The sequence below is a fragment of the Acanthaster planci genome, linkage group LG07 (assembly GCF_054643075.1).
Source record: "Acanthaster planci isolate LZ-2023a linkage group LG07, COTS_SCS, whole genome shotgun sequence".
In the NCBI taxonomy this organism is placed as follows: domain Eukaryota; kingdom Metazoa; phylum Echinodermata; class Asteroidea; order Valvatida; family Acanthasteridae; genus Acanthaster; species Acanthaster planci.
In genome coordinates, this window is record NC_141783.1 from 4,059,948 (window position 1) to 4,074,944 (window position 14,997).

Below are 14,997 nucleotides of genomic sequence, written 5' to 3' on the forward strand. Positions count from 1 at the left end.
TACCTGAATCCACTCTGATTCATTTACACAAAAGAATGCAAATGAAACTGCAGCTCAAATCATTTCACAGGATTAATGGTGAATTATCCCATGTGATAATCTATGTGCACAACTGGCAAACAGTACAAGTAGCAGGTGATGATGATGGAATTACCAATGAGATTTTAGTACAGTAACGTCCATTCCGGAAACAGTCTCTTTTGTGTGAAACTGCATTAATTTTACATGGCAACCAACAATGGAGATAACCGTTCCAGTGGAGGGAAGAAGAGGCCAGCAGATGAACGGAAGGCTGACCAGTTGGCAGATGTAATAGGCCAGTCCATTGGTTCAAAGCAAATGAATGAAAATGCCCTGCTGAATGGCTGTCTTTGCTTATTACAAGCCAAGATTTGGTGGGTTAGACGAGACAGGAATGGATTAAAGGCGGTGTCAATCATGTGGGCTCAAAACAGACATGATATAAGGGGTAAAGTTGCCTGATTCTTGCAAGGCGCAAAACAGTAAAGAAGGATAATGTCAATACAGTTGAACATGCAAACAAAAGTCGCATGTGCGTAAGAAAAAACTAAATGTCCAATCACAAGAAGCTTGAAAATAATAATTATGAGCCAAACCAGGAAGAAAGCTGCCCCAATGGAAAAATGCAAAGAAATTGGCAAACATTAATGAACCAAACAATGAAAAAAGCAGTCCCAAATACCAAACTGCAACGAAATAAAAAAATAAAAAATACAATGATTCAAACATGGAAAAAAGTGGTGATTCTGAGCCCCAACTGTACTGTATACATGTATGTAAATCAGCTGCACAATGCCAACCGGAGCATGGTGGCTTGCAACATATGTTCTGGCTGATATCATTTACTGATGCATAGATCTTGAGCCAGAATGCAAGGATGAATCATTCATGGATAATGTTACATTTTATTGCAGAATGAATGGTTGTAATTCAGGAAAACTTTCATTTTGATCAGCTTCAGGCAGCACAAGTGACAATAATGAATTGGGCATAACTTCCGTACGACATAGAAACCAATTTCAAATGAGTGAATGAAACTCTCAATAACGAACGACGAAGATGAAACACCAGACATAGAAATGTATGTACATGATAAAGGCACAAACACAAAAAGTTTATAAAAACACACTTGAAAGTAACAGATGACAGTGAACATTACAACAATTGTAAGATTACAAGTTCAAGGAAGAAAGACTAATTAACCTCCAAATCAGGGCCACCAAAGGTAAAGGTTGCAAATGAAGAGCAGGGTGCTGATAGCCCTCCACCCAAGCTGACTGGAATATTTACAAATTTGAACTAGAATAAAATTTTCGACAAAATATCAGGCCGAGATCATTCCATTTTAGAAAAGTACAATTAAAGCAGGTGTTCTAGCATATTTCCCTCAAAGATAAGGAGTTCCCTATTTGGTCTTTACCGTTAATTTGAAGACACCTTAAAAAAAAAAAGAAATTCATATTGGTGAAAAGCCCATTTTGAAACTGGACATATTAATGCTGACACTCTCAAATGAAATTTGCTCTACTACAAAATCGAGATCCTTTTCTCTCGGTCTGGTTGAACATAAACAATATTCACACTTGTGTACACGATGTTACAGTACTAAAGGGTGTGAATTTTGTAATTTCCAAATTAACACTACAATGGCTCATTGCTTGTGGGTACTCGCTAGAATTTCTGAGATCTCGTGAGCACTCGCGAGAGCACACAGGCCCTATCTAGTGCAAGGAGTGCATACAAGGATCGCTCATGTGCAACATGTGACCTCCGTGGATAGCCCAGTCTGCCAGCTCGGTTGAGAATCAGTTGTTTTATTTTAACTTGCATTTATGAAAAGTGAAGCTAAATTTTGGGCTTTTATGTGAAATCTAAATTGTCCAATAACACCACTATATGAAAAAAAGGTCAGATACCTGTCAATAGTCCCAACTACACTTTTTTAATTAAGAAAAGTTGGTGATGAATGTTGAAGTCTATTTTATTTGGGACTTGTAACTCATGCCAGATTCTCCATTATTAAGAATTCAATGTAAGGAATGCATAGCACCTGTAGATCTACTTAACACAGAATGGGTCAGTGGTTATTGTTCTGGGCTGAATACCTCAATCAAGCCTACCGGTCTTGAGATTCCTAACCCTTGTAATTCTTGTAATTGTAATGTTCAGCTCTTAAGTGTTCTTTTATTGTACTTTAATTGGATCTTTCCGAATGGGGTAAATACCTATTGTGTAAATAGTGGGTATATAAGGATTAGCACGCCTAGTTTCGGTAGAGTGCCACATTGACACGGTGGGAAGTGGTGGTGTTTGGACGGCCTGGCAACGGTGACTCTGATGGCCACAGACTACCGGACAGCTAGCTACCGCAGGAGCTACACTGAATCCTTCCAGCATCCACCACCACCGCCACCACATACCCACCATTCGTGTCAATTAATTACTTATATCTGTACACTTCCTCAAATTGGCTAAGACCAGGGGCTTTTACGTCCGGCACTCTCGAGCTTCCTGTAAGTTAACCTTTGTTCAATTGTTTGCATGGCTTTATTTTGTTGCATTTTTGCATGCTTTCCTTATGTTTAATTGAGTTGATGCAATCAAAAGTTTCATTTTGCTAAGTGCGTGTTTGTCGGTTTTTTTTTTGGTTTCCAACACGCAGGGTTTTCGGGCTTGGGCTCAGCTCAGATTTGAGGAAGGCAATCCATCGACACTAATTTGTTTGTTTGTTTTTTTTTTTTTCTTCTTTTGGATTTGTATATAAGTTACAATTTGTTTAATTTTGTCCATCATTATTACGTTTCAATTGATTTTGCTTTTTGCAGTTGCAAAAGCTTGTTCATTTCGTTTCGCAATTCATTCATGTTCGTTTATTTTTCCGTTTATTTTGAAGACTATATGTTCTGAAGATTTCTGTTAAAGCCTCACAGAATTAAAACTACATTTGTAATTTTGTTCTGAACACTTGGTTTGCTTTGTCAATTTGTTATTAATGTCTTGCTTGCGCAACTTCCAACCACGCCATCCCACAATTCACATTGCATCTGTGACAATACCGACATAAAAATCTTTTGTAAGAGCCAAGATTAAAATACAGTGCCACTGTCTTTTCACTAGCTCTTCAAAATACAGGAATCATGGTCACCCAAAGTCACTAGCACCCTGGTGAAGATGTTGACACTCCTGTTATAGGATTTGCAGACGTTTTGATGACTTGTGGAAACACAAGTTCATCACTGATTCGGCATCCATGTCTTCATCTGCTGTCTCCATCCCCACACATCCCCCCTCACCATTCGGACTGTCTGCTGCCCTGGCCTCCTCTGCTTCTCCTGACCCTTCAGCCCCTGCAATGAATATCGAATCCCTCTCTTCAGAAATAATCACAGACCTAAAGAATGGTTCCTCATCTGAGGCACTTTGCACTTTCTTTGGTCTGTATATTATTCTCCAAGAGGGAGATGAAGATGAGTAATTGCAAAGGGGTGCGGGGGAGGAGAAGCTTGATCTGGTCTGTCTGAATACCGTCAAGGCCGTTGTCAGAGAGAAGACGGCTCTTGGCCTGGGCCAGTTTGAGATATATGGGCGCCGGGAATGCATCAAGGCAATCGACGAGGGTTGCAGACACTTCAATCGTTTTTAAACAGTTCGTGTAATGTTTATGGTTTTAAAATTTATAACTAGGCTTTGCAATGCCCAAAACTTGATGTAATCTTTTTTTTTCCAAATCTACTGAAATCGCCCAAATCACGATGATCCCTGTGAGGTAATACTCAACTTAACAAAGACATAATTTTGTCTTCCATAGCTATAACTTTGGCAAAAAGATCACAACCATGGGCAAAACTGGTTTTGTAGTTTTCAAGAAGAGACTAAAAGTCACACAGATTTTAGCAGTTCACGAACAATCTTGTTTGTTTACAAAATAAACTTTTATCTGGAAATGTTAAGTTTGTATCACGTAACATCCCCATTTCATGGCGAAGCATTGGTGAATTTAAAGGAATGCTAAATTCTAAAGCATTTGAAAAAGAGACCAACTTCAAATGTGATTTTCTCACAACCTATGTTTTGCAATCGGATGAGAATTTCATGAACTCCTTTTTTGGATTATACATGTAGGTAACCTGAAGTATTGTGGAAATAAAAGTTCATTGAATGAATGAAAGAAAAGGTTCACGTGAATCATTTAAGAAATGCGAGTTTTAAAATACTGTTAAATTTATTTGATGTTCATCAAACACGGTCACCTCTTTCTGCATTACGACTTCCAGCTCTAATCTTTGCACGCGCGAAACGTTTCACTCAGCTCCCCAGCAAACTGTGTGCGACCACAAACCAGTCGACTGGATACTTAGTACCTAAACGTGCATGTATGTACATGTACCTGTACCTAATGTAACCTCATGCCGTGTGTACAGTCTAGTCGATTATAAGATACCATGTGATATACTCAACTTAACTCTGTCTCAGGCTTCGTATAGAAAACCAATCCTCGATTGTGGGCCTGAAGCGTTTAACTTAAATTGAAGTACTCTAATGTTTGGCTCTTTTGCATCTTACTTGATGTTTTGTACAACCTCAAAGTCAGGAGGTAAAAAACAGTTGAAGCCTAGGACGGAGCTTAAGTCGAGTATTGGAAAATGGCCGAAGTAGGCGCATAGGCTGGCCTCACCTGGAAGAAAACTGCACAGCGCTCGCATTTGTGATATGAATGACTGGCAAATCGGATAAGGGTGGGCGAGTAACGGGCACAAATTATGCATGGTCGATATTGGCAATGAGAATTAAACATATCACATTGAATGTCATTCTTTCCATCTTACCATTTGACCGATCAACAGTCCGTCCGCATTAATGGTTCGTCCTTGGGAAGTTGCCGTCGTTTCACAGGTCAATGAAACCTCGCAAAGGTCCGAAGGTAGGTCTATTTACGTGTGCACATTATTGCAAGGGTTTGCGAGACATCTCAAGCAGTTACGAGATCTCAAGAGTGCACGAAAACGGCCCTAAGTCCTTGTACTCGCTGGCGAGATCCACTGATGGGTGATCGTGTAATAGACAAAAGTAACTTAGAACAAGAATTTGATGGGCAATCATGTAAAAGGGATCCTGGATACATGCACGTTTGCAACCTGTAGATAATGTACTTAGTGTAGCACCTTGTGAAGGAAATAGTCCTGTTAGAGTGTTGAAGGAAGAAGGATATTAGGCCAAATGCTTTCCTGTATTATTTCCAACCGGGAGTCCAGTATTTAGTGTTGTTCATATTGTGAATGGTACACGTGCAAGATATTTCCTCAAAAGACTGAATGCAGACAATATTTTTGCAAAGAATATCCAGCAGTGTTGTCGTAGAGTACTTTTTTCCGAGTACCAAGTACTGCCGAGTACTTTGACTGCCGAGTACAAAGACAGGTCAAGTACTTTGCCAGCCGAGTACAAGTACTGGTTTCCAAGTACAAGTACTTGCACTTCCGAGTACAAGTACAAGTACTTTTAATTCCGAGTACGAGTACAAGTACTTCTAATTTAAAAGTAGTTTTCATATTAATTTACAGACTCTACGACCTGCCACTGTGTAAAAGAAACACCGAATGCAGATGACATGGTTACAAGAACAAGTGATCTGGCCAGCAATGTCATGGTCACTACACATGCGTTGCAGCAGTTGAGACAACGTGCACGGCATGGCAAAGTCTATTTTCCAAACTCAATTATTCACATGCCTGTGATTTTCTGTATGCTGGGTTCGTCGTTAGAATTTTCGGGTCCAGGAAGCAGACTACCAATGCCCAAGTAAATCGCGGGACCATTCTGGAGTACCACAATATAACTCGCGTACATGATTGGTTAAGTACGCGCACAGACGGCGAATGGGTCGTATACATTAATGGTCCCACGTTCGGCCTTCTCTTTGTCAGAACAGTATCGAATATTGGGTCATTGGGGTCGATATTTTTGTACCTTATTTTAACGGCCATGGTAAGTTAACTTAAAGGATTTTTTTATCGAGTGCTGTTAATCGAGTACAAATACTTTGATGCTTGAGTTCAATTTTTGGAAGTCGAGTTCTGAATATTTTGTCGCCCGAGTAAAAGAACTGTAGTTCGAGTACGAGTACTTGGGCGTCCGAGTACAAGTACATGTACTCTGAAAATGGTACTCAAGTAGTACTCGATTACAAGTACCGTGTACGAGTACTACAACACTGATATCCAGTACATCTCTTACTCACACCATTTGTTGGAAATACAAAATGCATAAAAAGTGACAGTATAAAGAAAAGACAGCAATCAGTTGAAGGAAATTTTACAATCTGAGAAGATAATAAATTTTTGAATCCATGTGGAGGTACAACCCCATATTGGCAACCAATACAGAGATGTGATGAGTTAGATGCTTACTTTAATGACAAGAAAGTTTTTGGGCCAGTCCTTTGAACTCGTAGATTGTAGATAGTGGACCGTTTCCATGGGTTACAGTTCTCCAAGACTGGGCACGATGCACCTTGTGTGGTCTCCTTTATACAGGGTGTACACTAGACTTGAAGTCAAGTTTTGATGGAATGACTCTTTAATAAACAGCACATCTAAATATAAGACTAGCCATGGTTGGGGAAATATAAAACTGAGGAACATGTGGAACTCATAAAGTTCTTCAAGCTTTCACACTGGGCTTGAAGTAAATTTTATGTAGAGTCATTCTTTTAATAAGACAGACTATCAAAATAAAAGAACCATGGATGAGGGTATGGATGGGCAAGGCAATGAGAGTTTCTGCTCTCAGCTGGGATTGTAACAATAAGTTCTCAGTTGAGCTAGGCCAATTTATGGTCCTTCTGAATACAGACATCTGAGTAAAGGATTTATTTGAACTACATTGTATGTAGACTGGTTTTCAGCTGACTTATACTTAACAGGTAAATTTGCCGAGTGATATTATTTCCTTATTTATCCATGTTGTAGCTGACACCATCGTAAGACCCCACAGGACTAACACTCAAAATTCAAGTCACAAGCTATTCAAATGAACTGCAACAAAAGTATTCCTTTGTCACTGTTCATCCCGTTACTTGTGACTGGTCTTGTTCATGGTCTTGTGTGGTTTGTGATTGGTCTTGTGGATGGTCTTGACTACAACACTGTTATTATCTGCCTAAAAACTTTAAACATTAAAAAACTTAGACAGAATTTCATAATAACAATTCTTAATCATTCTTAATCAAAACCAGTTTTAAGGACTTCAATTTCTGATGCAGGTCATAGAGTAAGCAGGTGTTGCCAGACAAGCAGGTTTTTGGTTGATATGTGTAAATCCGTACGTCAATTTGTGGTGGAAGGGAGTGCACAATTAATAGCTTTACTTACAATGTCAGCAAAGACTTCCACGGTTATCTTAGCCTTGAAATCGGGCCCTGAATTTCTGTCCCTTTTTTCTTAAAACTGGCTTTGACAACCCCCCATGACATTGCTACCATTGGTAAAAATTACACTTAAATTGTTGGTTCTGAACATGTTTGCTTTTTTGACGATGCTTCTTAAGTAGTGTCAATTGAAGACAACATTTACTGTTTTGACACTCAATACAACTACTGTGTCATCCAGCAGCCCAACCACGGCAAATTTTACAGAGCTTTTCCCCTCCCCTTCCTCTCACTAAACCACTTTTGCAAAATACATGACTTGCAATTACCCATGTTGTGCTTTATGTGTTCAACAGTTCTTTACAATCCACTTGAGGGATTTCATTCAGGATAAGAAATGCACACTGCTAAAGCTATTTGAAAGGCTGATCAGTGACCCAGAAATGGCTAACTCAATGTTCCCCACCAATGCATCCTTCACTCTTCTGACTTCAGGCTTTACCCCTGAAAAGTGTCCACTGTCAGGATGTTCTCCATGCTGTTCAACAGCCCTACAATGTGGTTCCATGGAGTGTGGTATTTTGCTTCACTGATCAGCTCACTTGATGTCAAAATTGTCAGGGCAACTGCAGCAGTTGTAGCTCAATCAACTTTTGATGATGTGGAGGAGCATTAGGCATCCATAATGGTTAGTGGACTTTGTCCTAGCAACAAGGTCATGTAAGACAGCAACACAGTCATCCTGGCTACACAGCTGAAACAAACATTGGTATAAAGTGGATGCCGTCTGCAAAGTATCTGAGGTAGAGAGATGATGTCTGGCATCCTGGAATCCAACCCCCTTTGGTGACAGGGTTGTTTATGTGGATCACTCCAAGGCCATTCAAATTGTCCTCAGCATATCCTGTCAACAGTACAGGGACAGTGTCAGGCATTCTGGAAATCCAACCCACTTGGTCGTTCTGGTGAGAGGTCTGCACATGGGATCACTGATGAAGGCCATTCAAACTTTCCACGGCATATCCCTGTACAGCACAGGGCATATTGAAAGTCCTGCCAAATCGGTCACTGTAGCAGCAAGGCTCCTTGGGTTTGTAAGGATACAACATCTGAAGTGTTCGTTGTATGTACATGCATCATTCATCATCAAGTTGCCAGGATCCTAGAAATCTAGGAATCTGGCAAGGCTTACACTCTGGGCCATCAAGTGGATGTAGCTTAATATGTCTTCAGCAGAGCATCAGCAAAGGAGGATTGTGTTTGGCATTACCATACTAACGGAACTATCAGGTCACTTTAGTGGCTAAGTTGGAACACTACAGAGGGCTGTAAGTAGATGTTGCTTGAAATGTCTTCAGCACAGCATCAGTGCAGTTCGACTGTCTGGCATTCTACTATTTATGTAGCTACATGTATAAGGTCACCCTGGCAGCAACACTGAGAGGCTGTTGTTTGAACTGTCTTCAGCAAAATATCAGCAGAGTTGAACAATGTCTGGCATCCATGTAATGCAATCTAGTCAATCTTGTGGAATGACTAGATTCAATGTAGTCAACCTAGTGGAAAGGCTCCAAGGATGGACTGTGGAGAATGGTACTCCGATGAAATGCTGCATTTGCTCAATAATGGTGGTTCATGTAACCAATGGTAACCATTCTTGATCATCATTTGGAAACTCTTATGCCAAACCCAACAGTATTAATTTTGGAAGGCAGTGACATACATGTAACTTGGGTGATTTTTTTTTGGGGGGGGAGCCTGGGGACACAAATTATTCCACGGCAACACCGAAAGCCGATGAGCCACAGCTTGTGCTTAAGTGTAGGTTGTGTACATTTTAGAATAACAATGAGGGGTGAGGACATGGACCTTTGCTGGAGGCATGGACCTCTGCTGAGGGCCATATAAACTCCCAAGTTACACCACTGTGATATGGAATACATCTTCACCGTCAACCAGGTTTTGGAACCCCATCGACACCCTGATGTTAGGCCATTCCAAGGTTCAGATGCATTGCCATTTTACATACATCCACAATGTAGTCTCATTTGACAAATATTTGATTCAAGTTTTAATCATACACACAGTTTTGTTACTAACATAACTTCATAAAACTTACACAACTTCATATAAAAAGTAACTCAGTGGAAAGTAATTCATAAAATACCATATCAATCTAATTACTAAGCAAGCTTTGAGGCAGAAATGCCAAGGCCCTGCCCAACCTCACCCATGGCCATAGTGATTATCATCTTGAATCTCATAGTCTCCATTGTGTTAACAACTTTGTTTTATGTATCTTTCTCTTTGGTTTCCTGGTCACTGTTGAAATATCCTTTGTGCCATCACTAGGAGAGATGGGGGAGTGAAATATTGAATCGAAGGATTATGGCTGGTTCACGTACATGTACCTGCCACATGTACATACAATGTACCTGTAAGCCACTGTGGGTTGTGCTCGAATGTGTACATACAACAGAAATAATAAAAATAAAAAAAGTATATTTATGTAGTGCCAAATCATCAGAGGCGGCAAGGCACTTACTAGAAAACAAAGAAAACAAAAGAGAGCCATCAACTACATGTATGATCTGTGGAAGAGATACTTCCCGAGAGTAGATTTGAATGATACACCGTCTAGATTCCTAATGTGGTGGGATGAATTGTTGCACCGGCAAGGAGCAGCAATAGGAAAAACCCTGTCCCCAGCCTTCTTCAGAGTCTTAGGGATGACAAGAATGGGACAGTCAGAGGAAAGAAAGGAATTAGAATAGGTCTGGTATTCAGAAGAGAAAAAAAAAGAAAATAAAGCCTCGTGCAGGGGTTTAAGTGATTTGAGGGTTTACACTAATGTGTGGAATTGAATATGTTGATAAACTGAAAGCTATTGCAGCAGAGGGAAGTAGGTGCATGTGTGGATTTCTTGAAAATTAACCTGGCAAATAATGTAAATACTTCAGGGATTGTGAAAACTAAGAATTCCATGAGCTCTATCTCAGAAAGTCTTATTCAAGCAGACTGGTAAGAAGATACAGGTTCATCTTAACAATTGAAACCATGTGCTGCCAGTGTACAAATCTATACTGGTAATATTTTGAAGGCAAACTGGAGACCTTATCTCCTTTTATAGGAAGAAAAGATGACAGTGTAAAGTGCTTTTAGCAAACAAATGACTCAAATTCATATGCTTTTTAGAACTATAACAAATTTGATTCAATCAATCAAACATGTTTTCTAATAAGAAACATAGATATCAACTTTTGTCATCTACATGAATCAATGCTGCTACTCGGATACTTTTTTTCATATTTGAAGGCATCTGCATTTTTTCAGTTGGTAAAGGACTGAAGGTGGATATTACACGTTTAACTGGACTCCTTGTCTGCTGGCCACAATTTGATGCTTACAAGAGCAGTAGGCAGTAAAAGTAAACCCACTGCAGATGTGCTGCTTAGACTAGGTCATGTTGCATTTCCCATCCTACAAATAATGCTTGGACTTGTCTTTTGATTTTTCCAATCAGTGGAGGACATTTGGAGGAAACAGAAAAGAGGGAGGAAATCCTAAACACAAGGTGGGAGGAACTATCCATAAAGTAGAAGAACGTGACCAGCTCAAGCCTGGGAATGGAACAAATCAATCAGGAAGACATTGCTTTGTGAGCTTACACTCAGCAGTGCAGCTAGGCACACACGCTGCACTTGACCATCAAAGACTGCTTCCTGGGTGTGACAGCCAACCGGAGCTCATTCCAGAGGTCTATAGAGGTTTACAGAGGAATGCAGAGGTTTGGTTATTTCTGAAGCAATGCACTGCAAAAAGTGTGGATTTATGACACAGAGACAAAAATTTACATTGAAATACCACAGAAGGAGAAGGGCAACATACTGCTACTCCGAACATGGCATTCCAGGTTGGACTCTACAACAGTGGCATCACTGAAGCAGGTGCAAGAAGGCTCCTGGCAGCTATGGACAAGGCTGTTCCTTCAAATAGGCAACTGCAAAAAGTTGCACACAAATGCGGTGAAATTACAACCCAAGAGAAGCTGCTAGGCATGGCTGCAGAGAGAAAATAGCTGCAGAGAGAGATGAATGTAAGTTAAAATGAGGAGGAAATGGTCAGGACCATATCCGTTACAAGCATGATCTGTTATGAGCACTTCAGTAAGGATGATTTTCCATCCTACACATGCTCTCCACATGCAGTTTGGTATGTCCAAACACAGGCTTCTGTGAAACCTGTGAAAATGCCCAACTAATCTGAGCAGCGAAGAGTAGAAAATGCAGGAAAACGAACAGTAACGGACGAATTTCTTGTTTTTGTCTGGAAATTGGGTACTTAAAGTGCCGACAAAACAAACAAACTGAAAGTGCCACACATTCAGAGGTCATGACCTCATGTTATTTGTCCTGTCATAAGAGGAAAAAAATTCCAACAGAGAACAGTGCAACACACGGCTGTGCCTGGACGTGATCATCACAGACATGTCCCATTCCTGAAAACAGAGATAGAGCAGGCATCATGAACTAGAAGATTCAGCTGTTCACTGATTACCTCTTCTTGTTTCCATTGGATCAGAACTGAAGAAAGAAAAAAGACACATCCTACAAAAGTACAGGGTGCTGATTTGAAAGTCCAACTGAACCTTCCAATGAGGAAATTCAAGCAGCTGCAGACATTCTTTTCAAAACATGGCCTGAGGATTCTTGTGAGAGGAATGTCTACAGAGAGCTTAAAGGTAATTCATGTTACTTATACATGTGCATGCATGTATTCATATTGTTTACAAATTGCAGAGTTTATTTTCTGGGGGGAAGTCAAACATATCTTTAAGCCAATGGTGTGTTTTTAACATTGACATTTGCATCATGTTGATTTAGTTTTTAGTAATTTTGTTATACAAGTGAGTATTTAAAGTCATTTTTGCAATTGGTACAGATGAAGGTATTACTTTCAATTCCATTTACAAAGTGCCTTGTACTGGAGCCTAGTATAATGGTCGAGTATGATACATGATGGTTTCAGTTAGACAAGAGAGAGCAAATGCAGTCACAACAACCATTGTTGCTTTGACAGGTACCCGTTTCACCTTGCATAAGGGCACAATTACCATGAGCCAGGTTGGTGTCAAACTCATAACCTGCAGCTTCACCTGCAGCCCGTGAATTCAGAGTCCAGGCATTCCAAATGATGCTTTCATCAAGAAAGGTTTTAGATAGTGCCAGGCATCTTGATATGTAATCTATTATTTGGTGTCTCTATGTTTGTTTATTTTTTACTTTTTTACAGGTCAGAATCACCCTCTCGGGTTTTCTTGATATTGCTATCTTGGCTGTTTTCTTACTTGGAAAAACTTCCCCAGGCTTCATGGTCCAATCTAGCTGGTGTCTATGACAACAGGTGCCATTTGGATAACAAGACTGTGGCAAGGAAGCCTTTACTGCTCATCTGGCCTTGGTTCCACATGTGGTTGTGTATACACAAGTGTGTGGATAGATTGCACATTCGAAACCATATGGACAAATCATGCAAGTCAAAGTATCATCCAAGTGAACATCGTCCTGAGACTGACAACACTCTAAGTGTTGAACAGACTTTTGTTTGGCTGTCATGATTAAAACAAATATTATGTGCGATGCCCAAATTGAATCATGTCGTTTATCTACATAGAATGGTTGTTCGTCATAACAGGTATACTGTCTATTGTTACAACAGCGGGTACAACTCTGTGCTTCCAGTTGTTAAAAGCACAAACACTATTTAGATTGGGATGTTTGAGCAAGGCATGTTGCACAGTGAGTTTCAGTTCTGCTAATGTTTCTTGATGGCATCATGTGGTAATGTAGGCCTGTACTCTAACTAAGTAGAATTAGTATACTTCAGTGTTGTTCAGTGTTGTTCAATTCTACAGCAGTTGTCTGCATAGACCAAGTTTTGCCTCATATAACAAAGGTTTCATTGTAACAGTAGATATTACCTGGCATTATTACCACAAAAGTAACAGCCCAGACAAATTTCCACCACTCAAAATATAGTGACTTGTTAGATTTACTGCCCTGTGGGGTGCTTGCTGAAGTACCCCTTCAATATCCGGGAGAGGAGAGTTGGGGAGGACCTCGACTGGTGCCTGTATGTCATCCATTTTAGATTTCACAAGATCCAAATCCATGGTCAGTTTGGATTGGACTTGTAGGTCACTGGGAGTAAAACTTGAACCCCATTTGATTGTCAATGAAGATAGAGGAAAATTAATCAGTTAATATATCTTCAGGTATTTAAAGACAGTTGTGCATACTTCACAAATGAACAGTCACAGTATGGTACAACCATTTTGTGTCGGACCCCAGATTTTCAAAAATTGTAAAAGAAGTTCAATATTCATTGATTCAAGGAGCCTGTAAACGGTCATCCATCCAGTCCAGTCAACAAGAATGGTCAAACTTTTTGTTGAATCTCACAACTTCATTCAAACAAGTAATGTAGGTGCTGTTTTTCCGTCAAACGTCAAACACGTTGAATCTGTTTATTGGCTGTGTCTTTTATTCAAGGCTGTATAAACAACAATTTCCCAAAACATGGTTGTAAAAAGAGTGCCTATTCAGCACACCTGACATACATGTACATGTAGTCTGTTTTCTAGAGCAATGCCACGGGCTGTCATGATCCCCTTCATCAGAACCAGCAGAAAGAGTGGCTGTTTTCAGAGTCATGCTGAGCTGGAGCGAAGTCGCATCGAAGACGAGGCGGCCATACTCTACCCTCTCTGATCAGTCTCGGCAAAACCATCACAGAGAACAGTTTGACCATACTCAACGACTACAGAGTGAAGGTGAAATCAGCGACCAAGGGCATGGAGTGTTAGGACCGCATATTTTTATGTTATGGTCTCCTTCTGTTCCTTACAGAAACTAAGTAATTCTGTTGCAACAAATTAAACTGATTTCTATTTAAATTCTCAATTAATAAATTTGTTCGTGTACTATGGAACAATAACCTTCTCAGCGTTTGTGCACTAACCTTATCAGCTAAACATATAATTTTGTGACTACTTTTGTCTACATACATGTAGCAGAAACAGATCCGAAGACACGGTTAACATTCTAACTGACCATACCGAGGCTGCCATGCACCTATGGACAAATAAATGTACTTGTTTAGGTAAACTTTGACAAGATATTAAGCAGGAAAACTTCAAATTTCTAACCCGAGTTTGGCAAAAGATAACCACTTAATCGAATCACCACATGCAGCCGGATATGGGGCCTGCATTATTCGTGCCTGTTATCTGTTGAGCTACAGACCCTACACGACTGGTATCCTGGGCTGTGTGTATTAATCATATTACAAAACTGTGTACCAACGAATGGTCAGCACCTTTGCGCAGCACTGATATATGGAACTATATTTGCAGATTAAGGTACCAGACCACTCTTTGCAATATGCCATGCCACGTGTTTCACCAAAGCCATTCTTGACTTGCGAGTTTCTCTCTGTTACTTTGTGCTGAATTTTCAATTTTATGCCGTATTTACCATCTGTTTCTACCTGTTTCCCCACACTTTCGACCACGGCAACGCATAATGTCTAAAAAAGCGTGTAAATATTGG

The 14,997-nt window shown here is 40.1% G+C and overlaps 2 long non-coding RNA genes across 3 annotated transcripts in view; both read left to right on the plus strand.

The window, feature by feature from the left end:
* The window catches only part of LOC147798564 (uncharacterized), a 111,272-nt gene extending 96,703 nt beyond the window's left edge, over positions 1-14,569 (plus strand). Inside the window, exons 2-4 of one of the 2 annotated variants that reach the window (XR_015425830.1) lie at positions 10,911-11,483; positions 11,969-12,128; positions 12,680-14,569. This is a non-coding gene — a long non-coding RNA (uncharacterized LOC147798564). Of the gene's footprint in view, positions 1-10,910; positions 11,484-11,968 lie in introns of both variants that reach the window. The other variant, XR_015425829.1, reaches the window with a different exon arrangement.
* LOC147798568 (uncharacterized) lies at positions 701-2,983 on the plus strand. Its single transcript, XR_015425827.1, has 2 exons — positions 701-2,534; positions 2,684-2,983. It is a non-coding gene; the product is annotated as an uncharacterized LOC147798568 (long non-coding RNA).
* Positions 14,570-14,997: the final 428 nt, after the last annotated feature.